This window comes from Dendrobates tinctorius, unplaced genomic scaffold (genome assembly GCF_039654945.1).
Source record: "Dendrobates tinctorius isolate UK_male_01 unplaced genomic scaffold, ASM3965494v1 ptg000043l, whole genome shotgun sequence".
NCBI classification, from domain to species: Eukaryota; Metazoa; Chordata; class Amphibia; order Anura; family Dendrobatidae; genus Dendrobates; species Dendrobates tinctorius.
In genome coordinates, this window is record NW_027361711.1 from 31,780,394 (window position 1) to 31,793,635 (window position 13,242).

Genomic DNA, 13,242 nt, shown 5'->3' on the forward strand with positions numbered 1-13,242 from the left:
CTGATGGCGTTGGACAGGGAAGCCTGGGATACCGTAATGTTGAGGTCCCAGGGGCAGCAAAACACCTTCATCAGGGTGTTACAGATCTTAGAAGAGACCGATGGGAACCCAACCGATGTGGGGGAACTGAGAACCCAGATGTTTGAACACATCCTGAAAGAGGGGGAAACAGTGACCCAGTATATGAATGTCTTGCAGGAACTGTTTTTAGCCATTGAAAGGAAGGATGGAGTCGGCGTGGGGACTGTAGACGTAACATTACGTGACCTGTTAGTGGCCGGGTTACGAGACACTCTGACAAGACAGGCTTTGCGAGAGCGGGTGCGAGTGGACCCACATCTGACCTTTTCAGAAATAGGGAAGGAGGCACGGGTTCGGGACAGGAGCAAGAGGTGACGGTCCCCATGGGGATGGCTCGGAGTATCAAAGCATCCGTAAGCGCCCTGAGCGAACCCCACTGGGTACAAGAGGTGAAGCAAGAGATACAGAGTATTAAAGGTGAACTGGCCGAAGCCAAGAAAGAGGCCACAAGGAGTCAGCCAGGGCCGGGTAAAGGAGGCATGAACCATCACGGCCCTCACCCAAGTCGGTCCCCACGACCATTCGCCTGTTACGATTGTGGAGAATTGGGACACTCCGCCTGAGAGTGCCCATGTTCCAGGCGAAACCCGCCCCACTGGCCAAGAAGAGCAGAGGACCCTGAGCCGTGGAGACGCCGCCCCAAGCCCACCACACGGGGTGGAGGAAGTCACGAAGACCTGGTCGCGCGGTGCCCAGTGGTATGGGCAGAGATCGAAGGCAGTGCCGTGCGATGCCTAGTAGATACAGGATCGCAAGTAACGACCATGCCAGAGACTTATTTTCGGCAGCATTTTCCCAAAGCAGTGAGACCTCAGTGGGGGACCGTGATAAAGCTGGAAGCCACCAACCACCTACCAGTTCCTGTCGTTGGAGTAGCCTGGATGCAGATTTCAATAAGCAGCAAATCACTCGGCCGCCGGGTAGTGGTCCTGACCCAGGGAGACACAAACAGCAAACATCCGGTTACTCTGGGTATGAATATACTATGAGAGTTCGGCAACCTCCACCTCAATGAGCCCACACAAGAGACTCTGAGCCACTGGGGTTCTCGCACGGCCCAAGGGCAGGTCTTCCAGCGGTTGGTGCGGGAGGCGTGAGTGCTCCAGGAGTGCCAGGAGGGTGAGGCGCTGGGCAAAGTCAACGCGCCGGCGGTTCCCCCGCTTGTGCTTCCTCCAGAGCAGACGGTGGTGGCCCTGCCGATCCGCGCCCTGATGCCACTGGAGGGTGTGGAAGTGCAGGTGGAACCATGCTACTCAGAGCACCTGCACCCTGGCATACTGGTAGCCCGTTCCCTGGCCACGGTGTTGGAGGGGACCGTCCTGGTGCGTTGTGTCAACCTGGAAGACCAAGATATCGCCTTGAAGCCCCGGGCCGAAATGGCCAAACTAGTAAGGCCTTTGGAGGAGATGCTGCCGGACCCCGCGGTCCAGTTGAAGGTGCAGCCCGAAGATCCTTGGGCAGTGACGATACGGACCCTACAGACTGCCGCATCCTCGACCCAGGAGAAAGATCGAGCCATCCTGGAGAGAATGCGGGCCGAACTTTCCGGCCTAGCGCCCGCCCAACTTCTCCAGGTAGAGACACTTCTCGGACAATATTACAGTGTCTTCACCTGTCATGAGGATGACTTTGGATGTACCACGGCCATCACGCATGGGATCCCCATGGCAGGAGCGGCCCCCATCCGGGAGCGATATCGGCAAATTCCACTGCAGCTATACCAGGAAGTGAAAACCCTATTGGCTCAAATGCTTCGGAAGGGGGTCATATGAGAAAGCCAGAGCCCCTGGATGGCCCCCATTGTACTGGTTCGCAAAAAAGATGGTACTCTGCGTTTTTGTGTGGATTACCGAAAGGTGAACGCCTGCACCATCAAGGACTCGTATCCACTGCCCCGCATAGAAGAGTCTCTGTCCACCTTGGGGAATGCAATGTACTTCTCAACTCTTGACCTGGCCAGTGGGTACTGGCAGGTGCCGATGTCAGAGGAAGACAGAGCCAAAACGGCATTTATCCTTCCCATGGGACTGTTCGAGTTTAATCGGATGCCGTTTGGGCTGGCCAATGCCCCAGGAACCTTCCAGCGTTTGATGGAGCGGTGTCTGGGAGACCTCAACTTTGAAGCCACGTTGATATACCTGGACAATATCATTATCTATTCTGTCACATTCGAGGACCACCTGCGGCGGTTGGGGCAGGTGCTCGGCCGGCTGCAGAAGTACGGGTTGAAGGTAAAGCCCCAGAAATGCCACCTGTTCCGCACCAAGATCGAATATCTGGAGCATACCGTCTCGGCGGAAGGTGTCAGACCATCCCTGGAAAAGGTTGCTGCCATCCAGGGGTGGCATACCCCCGAGACGGTGAAAGACGTGTGGGCCTACCTGGGGATGGCCGGCTACTACCGTCGGTTCATGAAGAATTTTACACGCTGAGCCCAAGCCCTGCAGGACCTGCTGAAGGGGACTCCAGCCGGGGCGAATTGACGGAAGGTCCAGTGGCAGCAATCGAGGATGCGTTTCAAGATCTCAAAGCTGCACTCTCGGAAGCCCCGGTATTGGCGTATGTGGATTTCTCGCAACCATTCATCCTGCATACCGACGGGAGCCTCCAGGGACTAGGAGCTGTGTTGTCACAGGTGCAGGACGGCCGAGAGAAAGTGATCGCCTATGATAGCCGGTTGCTGCATGACTCTGAACGCAACCCGGACAATTACAGCTCCTTTAAGCGCGAGTTCCTCGCGGTAGTGTGGGCAATGACGGAGCGGTTCGCAGAGTATCTGGCGGGCTCCGAGGTGGCGGTGCAGACTGACAACAACCCACTAGCCCATTTGGAGAATGCCAAATTGGGGGCCCTGGAGCAGTGGTGGGTGGCTTGGATGGCCAAGTTCAACTACAAGATCATCTACAAAAGAGGGGCTGAAAACGTGCACGCTGACGCACTCTCCAGAATCCGACACACCACCCCAGGGAGGAATCGAGATGACGAATTAGAAGGAGAAGAGACGCCGTTCACCCTCACCACGGCCGCGCTTACAGCCACCGCGCAAGAAGCGCCTCAGCCGGGACCCTTAGGGGGAATGCTGGAACAGCCGTGCGACAAGTGGATCCAGCAGCAGTGGGAAGATGGAGAAATTGGACTCCTGCGCCGATGGGTGGCCACCGGAAAATTGCCCACTGGCTCACAGAGACAGACTTTGACCCAGGATATGTTGCTTATGTTGCGCCAGTGGGAGAAACTAGTCATCAAAAAGGGACTTTTATATCAGAGAGCCATGTCACGAACAACGTCTGCGACAGCATGGCAGGTAATCGTGCCCGGAACCCATCTCAGCCAACTGGCTCGGGAAGCCCACGAAAAGGGGGCTCACTTTGGTGCTCAAAAGACTTTGCAATAGCTACAGCAGATAGTGTACCATCCACGCTTGCACGCTGCTGTGGAAGAAGTTTGCCGAACCTGCCGCCCGTGCGAGCTCGCTAAACCTCCCACGCAACGAGCCCCGGTGCAGAAAATTGTAACATCAGCTCCCCTCGAGATCCTCACGGTGGACTATCTAACCATAGGTCCTGCCTACCAGGGGTATGAGCAGTGTCTCGTTATGGTGGATCATTTCACCAAGTTCGCCGTGGTCACCCCCACCCGAGACCAGACAGCGGAGTCGGCTGCCTATGCGATTTGTAAAAACTTTATCCAAGTGTACAGCTGCCCACAACGAATACATTCGGACCAAGAAGCTTGCTTCCTAGGAAGAGTCATGGAAGAACTACATCATCTCTACGGTATCGATAAATCTCGGACTACACCATACCACCCGCATGGAAACGGAGCCTGCGAACCATTCAATCGGACACTAATCCAAATGCTGCGTACCCTGGAGAGTGACCGAAAGGCCCGCTGGCCTGAATACGTCCCTGAGCTGGTGTGGGTATATAATAACCAGGTGCACCGGGAGACTGGTTACACCCCCTACTCATTGCTGTTTGGACGGGAAGGCAAAGGAATCACGGAAGTGGAGTTAAACCCGGAGGAACCCCAACCCTCGACCGGAGGATCCTCGTGGGTCCGAAACCACTAGCTGTAGACCCTCCACCGAATCGTCCATACAAAGCTCTAGGATCTAGAACACCCAGGGGAGCGCTGCCCCCACCAATTGACTTCCAGACTGGGGATCGGGTACCCGTACTAGATCAACGCCCCCAAAACAAGTTAGAACCACGGTGGGAGGAGAACCCGTACCGAGTGTTGCACCGGATAAGCCCCGACGGGCCTGTGTATGAAATACAATCGGAAAGAGACGGTGCACCTCTCACTCGTACTGTGCACTGAAATATGTTGCGCCCCTTGGCGTCCACTGATCCCATGCGACCCGAGCCGATCCCTCAGGTCCCGGACCCCCCATCAACGGTCTGGGACCTGGATGACGAAGAGGACTTCCCAGCCACATCCGCGGGCCCTACAAGTAATGACATTGCAGCAGACCCAGTTAGCCCGCCAGAATCGACCAACCTACCACCATCCACCACCCCAGAAAGCTCCACCACGGTCGAACTTAGACGCTCCGAACGGTCAACAGCTGTCAGACCCCCTGAACGTTACGATCAGGACCAGTTCGTATGGTGACAAGAACTGTCATCTCCAAAGACTAACTTGAGTCTACTAAAGCCCTCGCCCGAGGACTGGCGAGCATACAGGGTGGGGGAGTGTGGGAGAGAGGGTCCCCGCCGAGTGTCCAGGTCGGAACCAAGGGGACCATCACCTGGGTTCCGGGGGCATCTGTTTCCAGGGGACAGAGTTCAGGGATGGACCGTGGAGACTAACAGGTGGGCTGGGGGAGGAGCCAATATAAAAGGGGCGGGGAACGCGAGTCACAGTGAGTCAGCAGAACGAGACAGTAGGAGCAGGAGATCGTGGGAGCGACTGAGAGCCAGAGCGACTTACCAGAGCTAGGAAGGAGGCCAGAGACTGGAGAGATACTCCCCCTGGACATCAGTGGGACAACACCGAGACGACCGTCCGAGAACCGCTGCCCCGCGTCGACCAGCGGCCGCTGTCGCCTTCCTCCAGCCTGCGGCTGCGTCCTGCCCATGGTCACTCGCGGCCGTTGCCGCCTAGCTCCTGCCCGCGGCTGCGGCCTGCCCGCAGACACCAGCGGCCGCTGCTGCCTCACTTCAGCCCGAGACTGCTGCCTGTCTCCCGCCCTCAGCCGCCCCGCTTCTACCCGTGGCCGCGGCTAGTTCTGTGCCATTGGCGGCCAACACTGTCCCGCTCCAGCTCGCGGCAAGGGCCGGGCTGTTGCTCGCCTTGGGTCCTCCGTTGCAGACGATGGCTATGCAGGTGGCCTGCCAGCCGCCACCCCACATCGCTGCTGCTTGCCCCTATCCGGGGGTTGCGGCCCACCAGTCCAAGGACTCCTCCTGGGCCGTTGTGCCCCTGCTTCACCGGAGCATTGGAACGCTCGAAGGCTACGAAAGATCTTCAGCGGCTGGGCCCAGAGGCTGCTACGCTGAGGAACCATCGTCCAGGACGACGAGGGACGTCGAGCCGGTTAAGTGACACTGTATAGTTAAGGACCCGTAGTCTGCCATACTGCGGCCCTATAGTGACCGGCTCTGCCGGACTTGGTCGTATTCTTAGATTTCCGTGTTGGCTTGTATTGAGTCCCTGCGAGGACAACTCATGTTATTTGTTCGGTTGCTTAGACTACCCCTGCAGATAGTTACCTATAAAAGTTATTACTATAAACACCAGACCGTCTCGCGTCTCGTCTCGTCACTGCATCCTGCGTACCTGCTTTACCACAACTTCTCAATAGTTTTTTCAGTAAAGAAAAGCTTGTTTTACTACTTTGTTGGGTCTTGGCCTGCCACGTCAAGTTTCAGCATGCCATCTGCAATGGCATTTCTCTAAGGTAGCAACATATTATTTTGAAAATAGGAGTGGTCATCTGCGTTGCCAAGTAGTTATTCCAAATAAGGAAGACTTGATATAGGAATAACAAAATTATTTCTTATTAATGTGTTTCGAAGTTGGACTAACTTCATCATCAGGAGAACTACAGTAAAGTGTTAGTCCAACTTGGAAACGCATTGTGAATAAACCGCTTTGCTATTCCTGCATCACATCTTCTGGATCCTTATTGGGAATATCTCCTCTGCAGCGTAGATCACGACACTTGTCCTCCTAACAAATGCTAACCTAGCAGACTTTTCTATTCTGAGGATACTGCAGCATCTGTTTCTTGCTTGTTACACATTTTTGGGGGGATTTGGAAATATGTGTTGTCTTCCCAGGACATTCTTTGCTATGGTGAACCATTTGACGCATGTTATGTCTCACTGCACTAAAGAACCATGGTAAGTATAGCAAATAAACTTTGAGTAACCCAAAGTTAACACAAAGGTTTAATTTGGCTGCTACTATGTTTCTGCCTGTCCTGTTTGTGCCCTTCATAACCCAGTTAAAAGTGTAAAAGTCACTGAACCAATTCCTTTAACTGCAGATTAATTTTATATAGTTACCTAAGCTAGGCATGTGTGATTATGTCCTTTTCTGTGTGGATCTCATTTGAGAATGACTGAGGTCAGGCCTCGTGCGAAAGCAACTGCAAAAGCAGTAGCCAAGAATCTGATGTCTGAAGTAGTATTCCAAAGTCAAACTGGAAAGAAAAACCCCTTGATTCTGTCATAATGTACCTATCATAGAAAAAAAGTTTCAACAATGGCTAAATCTTGCATCAAACAAGTAAGCGTTACATGCGGATGTAGGCTCCTTAAAAAGATTAACAGTTTAACACTTTTTGAATACACCAAGAAAGGTGTTTTCAAATGCCTTTATTGTCCCCAGTGTAGGAATGTTCGAAAAGGAGAAAAATTCTTCCGTTCACTTTGAGGTCAGGGTACTCCCATAAAACAGGGATTTTTGTGTGTACCCACCGTAAAATCCTTTTCTCCGAGCCACTCATTGGGGGACACAGGACCATGGGTGTTATGCTGCTGCCACTAGGAGGGCACTAAGCAAATACACAAAGAAATAAACTCCTCCTCTGCAGTATACACCCTCTGCTGGCTCTATCCTGAACCAGTTTGGTGCCAAAGCAGTAGGAGCTCATAAATAATAAACAAAAATGCAACATGTCAGAAACAAAGAACAACCACAAGCCAATGGGTTAACAGGGTGGGTGGTGTGTCCCCCAATGAGTGGCTCGGAGAAAAGGATTTTACGGTGAGTAGACACAAAAATCCATGTTTCTCCTTCGCCTCATTGGGGAACACAGGACCATGGGGCATCCTAAAGCAGTCCCTAGGTGGGAAACAGCATAACAGCTGAAACCTCTTGTATCAACCGGTTAAATCTGCCCTACAGATGCGATACTGCCGATTGCAGAATCCATCTGCCAAGGGCCTCATCCGCAGAAGCCTGAGAATGAATGTTGTAATGCTTACCAAACGTGTGCAGGCTAGTCCAAGTCGTAGCCTTGCACACTTGCTGTGCCGATGCCTGGTGCCAAATGGCCCAGGAGGCCCCACTGACCGAGTGGAGTAAGCCTTAATCCCCACCGGGATAGGCTGACATCTGGCATCTGACACAGTAAGCCTCTTGAATTGCTGAACGGATCCATCTGGCTATTGTAGCTTTAGAAGCAGGTAGTCCCTTTCTGTGTCCCTCCAGAAGCACAAAGAGGGAATCCGATTTGCAAAAAGATGCTGTTCTGGAAATGTTTTTCCTGAGTGCCCTCACCAAATCCAAATTGTGGACAGCTTTCTCAGTACAATGGGCCGTAACTTTTCAAGAAAGAAGAGTAAGTGACGTGTCCTGCAGGGGTTCGAAGGGAGCTTCTTGCAAGGCTCCTAGGACCAAATTAAGGTCCCAAGGTTCCAGTAGCATCTTGTTGGGAGGGACGAGATGTGACACTCCCTGTATGAAGGTCTTAACTTGCGATTTAGAAGCTATCATTCGTTGGAACAGGACGGATAGGGACGAAATTTGGCCTTTGAGAGAAGCCAGTGCCAGACCTGAGTCTAATCCTGCTTGGAGAAACCCCAAAATGGAAGCGATAGAAAACACAAGTGGGGAACATCCGTAGGTTTTGCACCAATAGAAAAAGGCCTCCCAGATGCGATGGTAAATGCGCATGGATGTAGATTTCTGAGCGTTAATCATAGTGGAAGCTACCTGTTGCAAGAAACTGGCCTGGGCTAAAATCCAGGATTCAATAGCCAGGCCGTTAAACTCAGAACCCTGGAGTTCTGGCGTTAAGTCGGCCCCTGAGAAAAAAGGTCTGGTAACCGCTAGGGTGCGTCGGCGACTAGTTGCACTAGTTCCACGTACCACATTCGGCGTGGCCAGTCTGGTGCGACGAGAATCACTGGGATTCCCTTCACCTTGATCTTCCGGATGACTCTTGGGATTAGCGGAAGTGGCAGAAAAATGTAAGGAAGGCGAGACTGATGCCAAGGAAGCACCAGGGCATCCGACCCGATGGCTAATGGTTCACGGGACAGAGCTACGAATGCCAGGACTTTGGCATTTAGCCTGGAGGCCATGAGATCCACATCTGGTGTTCCCCAGCGTTGGCAAATCTGCTGAAAGACTTCTGGGTGAAGGGACCACTCTCCCGAGGCCACTCAAACTGACTTCAAATCATCAAATGTGATGTGGTCCCTAAAAAATTGGTTTTGTAAATTATGTTGTAAAAATGAGAAATCGCTGGTCAACTTTTAACCCTTATAACTTCCTAACTAAAAAAAATTTGATTCTAAAATTGTGCTGATGTAAACTAGACATGTGGGCATTGTTATTTATTAACTATTTTATGTCACATATCTCTCTGATTTAAGGGCATACAAATTAAAATTTGAAAATTGTGAAATTTTAAAAATTTTCGCCATATTTCCATTTTTTTGTTAAGTAAAAGCAAGTCATAGAGAAGAAATTTTACCACTAACATGAAGTACAATATGTCACGAAAAAAATTCTCAGAATCAGCGGGATCCGTTAAAGCGTTCCAGAGTTATAACCTCATAAATTGACAGTGGTCAGAATTGTGAAAATTGGCCTGGTCATTAAGTAGCAAATTGGCTCTGTCACTAAGGGGTTAAGCATGCTATATGATCTACATTCTTCCCAATATTTTTTTCAGTAAAGAAAAGCTTGTTTTAGTACTTTGTTGGGTCTTGGCCTGCCACGTCAAGTTTCAGCATGCCATCTGCAATGACATTTCCCTAAGGTAGCAACATATTATTTTGAAAATAGGTGTGGTCATCTGCGTTGCCAAGTAGTTATTCCAAATAAGGTAGACTTGATATAGGAATAACAAAATTATTTCTTCTTAATGTGTTTCGAAGTTGGACTAACTTCATCATCAGGAGAACTACAGAAAATGTTAGTCCAACTTGGAAACGCATTGAGAATAAACTGCTTTACTATTCCTGCATCACATCTTCTGGATCATTATTGGGAATATCTCCTCTGCAGCGTAGATCACGACACATGTCCTCCTAACAAATGCTAACCTAGCAGGCTTTCCTATTCTGAGGATGCTGCAGCATCTGTTTCTTGCTTGTTACACATGTTTTTTTGGGATTTGGAAATATGTGTTGTCTTCCCAGGACATTCTTTGCTATGCTGAACCATTTGAAGCATGTTATGTCTCATTGCACTAAAGAACCATGGTAAGCATAGCAAATAAACTTTGAGTAACCCAAACACAAAGGTTTAATTTGGCTGCTACTATGTTTCTGCCTGTCCTGTTTGTGCTCTTCATAACCCAGTTAAAAGTGTAAAAGTCACTGATCCAATGCCTTTAAATGCAGATTAATTTTATATAGTTACTGTACCTAAGCTAGGCATGTGTGATTATGTCCTTTTCTGTATGGATCCCATTTGAGAATGACTGAGGTCAGGCCTCGTGCGAAAGCAACTGCAAAAGCAGTAGCCAAGAATCTGATGTCTGAAGTAGTATTCCAAAGTCAAACTGGAAAGAAAGACCCCTTGAGTCTATCATAGTGTACCTATCATAGAAAAAAGTTTCAACAATGGCTAAATCTTGCATCAAACAAGTAAGCGTTACATGCGGATGTAGGCTCCTTAAAAAGATTAACAGTTTAACGCTTTTTGAACACACCAACAAAGGTGTTTTCACATGCCTTTATTGTGCCCAGTGTAGCAATGTTCAAAAAGGAGAAAAATTCTTTCATTCACTTTGAGGTCAGGGTACTCCCATAAAACAGGGATTTTTGTGTGTACTCACCGTAAAATCCTTTTCTCCGAGCCACGCATTGGGGGACACAGGACCATGGGTGTTAAGCTGCTGCCACTAGGAGGACACTAAGCAAATACACAAAGAAATAAACTCCTCCTCTGCAGTATACACCCTCTGCTGGCTCTATCCTGAACCAGTTTGGTGCCAAAGCAGTAGGAGCTCATAAATAATAAACAAAAATGCAACATGTCAGAAACAAAGAACAACCACAAGCAAAAGGGTGGGTGGTGTGTCCCCCAATGACTGGCTCGGAGAAAAGGATTTTACGGTGAGTACACACAAAAATCCCTGTTTCTCCTTCGCCTCATTGGGGAACACAGGACCATGGGGCATCCTAAAGCAGTCCCTGGGTGGGAAACAGCATAACAGCTGAAACCTCTTGTACCAACCGGTTAAATCTGCCCTACAGATGCGATACTGCCGATTGCAGAATCCGTCTGCCAAGGGCCGCATCCGCAGAAGCCTGAGAATAAATGTTGTAATGCTTAACAAACGTGTGCAGGCTGGACCAAGTCACAGCCTTGCACGCTTGCTGTACCTGGTGCCGAATGGCCCAGGAGGCCCCCACTGACCGAGTGGAGTAAGCCTTAATCCCCACCGGGATAGGCTGACGTCTGTCACAGTAAGCCTCTTGAATTGCTGAACGGATCCATCTGGCTATTGTAGCTTTAGAAGCAGGTCGTCCCTTTCTGTGTCCCGATTGCAAAAATATGCTTTTCTGGAAATGTATTTCCTGAGTGCCCTCACCAAATCCAAATTGTGGACAGCTTTCTCAGTACGATGGGCTGTAACTTTCCAAGAAAGAAAAGTAAGTGATGTGTCCTGCAGGGGTTTGAAGGGAGCCTCTTGCAAGGCTCCTAGGACCAAATTAAGATCCCAAGGTTCCAGTGGCATCTTATAGGGAGGGACGAGATGTGACACCCCCTGTATGAAGGTCTTAACTTGCGATTTAGAAGCTATCCTTCGCTGGAACAGGACGGATAGGGACGAAATTTGGCCTTTGAGAGAAGCCAGTGCCAGACCGGATGACTCTTGGGATTAGCGGAAGCGGCAGAAAAATGTAAGGAAGGCGAGACTGATGCCAAGGAAGCACCAGGGCATCCGACCCGTTGGCTAATGGATCACGGGACAGAGCTACGAATGCCAGGACTTTGGCATTTAGCCTGGAGGCCATGAGATCCACATCTGGTGTTCCCCAGCATTGGCAAATCTGCTGAAAGACTTCCGGGTGAAGGGACTACTCTCCCGAGGCCAGACCCTGACAGCTGAGAAAATCTGCCGCTAAATTCTCTACACCCAGAATATGAACTGCAGAGATGACTGAATGGTTTGTCTTAGACCACTGCAGAATGTGTGAAACCTCAAGCATCGCTCTTCTGCTTCGTGTGCCCCCTGATGGTTGATGTATGCTATCGCAGTGGCGAAGCGCAGGAATCTTTGGTGACTTGAGAAGATTGGAATTTGAAGGTATGCGTCCTTGATGTCGACAGACGTGAGGTATTCTCCTTTTTCCAGCAAGGTGATAACAGAACGGAGAGATTCCATTCTGAAATGGCGCACCTTGACAAACTTGTTCAACAGTTTTAGGTCTAGGATGGGACACATGGTTCCGTCCTTTTTTGGGACCACGAACAGATTTGAGTAAAATCCCTTGAACCTTTATGTGTGAGGGACCAGGACGATGACTCCATTGTTGCGGAGAGTGTTGTGAATTCCCTTTCTGGCCAACCTCTGGTTACTAGTGAAGGTAGTGGAGCTGGTTATATTGACAGAGGGGTCGCAAGTTCACTTTCCGGGCTCCCTCTGGTGGTTACTGGAGGTAATGGAGCTGATCTAATTAACAGAGGCCTGCCACCTGATAATGAGGAGGATGACTTGAGATCTGGAGTTTCTGACTGGATTTAAGACAGCCGACTCCCTCTATCCCTGCTGGTGATTTTTTCCTGCCTTCTGAGGTCTTAGTTTCCAGCTCAGTCCTTGCATGCTCAGCTAAGTGTTCTTTTGCTAATGTTCACATTTGATCTGGTTTTGTCTATTTCAGTTTTGTGTGTTCAGCCAGTTCCGGCTGGGGCTGTGCTGAATCACCGTCCATACAGTTAGGTCCATATATATTTGGACAGAGACATTTTTCTAATTTTGGTTCTAGACATTACCACAATGAATTTTAAACAAAACAATTCAGATGCAGTTGAAATTCAGACTTTCAGCTTTCATTTGAGGGTATCCACATTAAAATTGGATGAAGGGTTTAGGAGTTTCAGCTATTTAACATGTGCCACCCTGTTTTAAGAGGACCAAAAGTAATTTGACAGATTAAATAATTGTAAATAAAATGTTCATTTCTAGTACTTGGTTGAAAACCCTTTGTTGGCAATGACTGCCTGAAGTCTTGAACTCATGGACATCACCAGATGCTGTGTTTCCTCCTTTTTGATGCTCTGCCAGGCCTTCACTGCGGTGGTTTTCAGTTGCTGTTTGTTTGTGGGCCTTTCTGTCTGAAGTTTAGTCTTTAACAAGTGAAATGCATGCTTAATTGGGTTGATATCAGGTGACTGGCTTGACCATTCAAGAATATTCCACTTCTTTGCTTTAATAAACTCATGGGTTGCTTTGGCTTTATGTTTTGGGTCATTGTCCATCTGTAGTATGAAACGACGACCAATGAGTTTGGCTGCATTTGGCTGGATCTGAGTACACAGTATGGCTCTGAATACCTCAGAATTCATTCGGCTGCTTCTGTCCTGTGTCACATCAACAATAAACACTAGTGACCCAATGCCACTGGCAGCCATGCATGCCCAAGCCATCACCCTGCCTCTGCCGTGTTTTACAAATGAAGTGGTATGCTTTGGATCATGAGCTGTACCACGCCTTTGCCATACTTTTCTCTTTCCATCATTCTG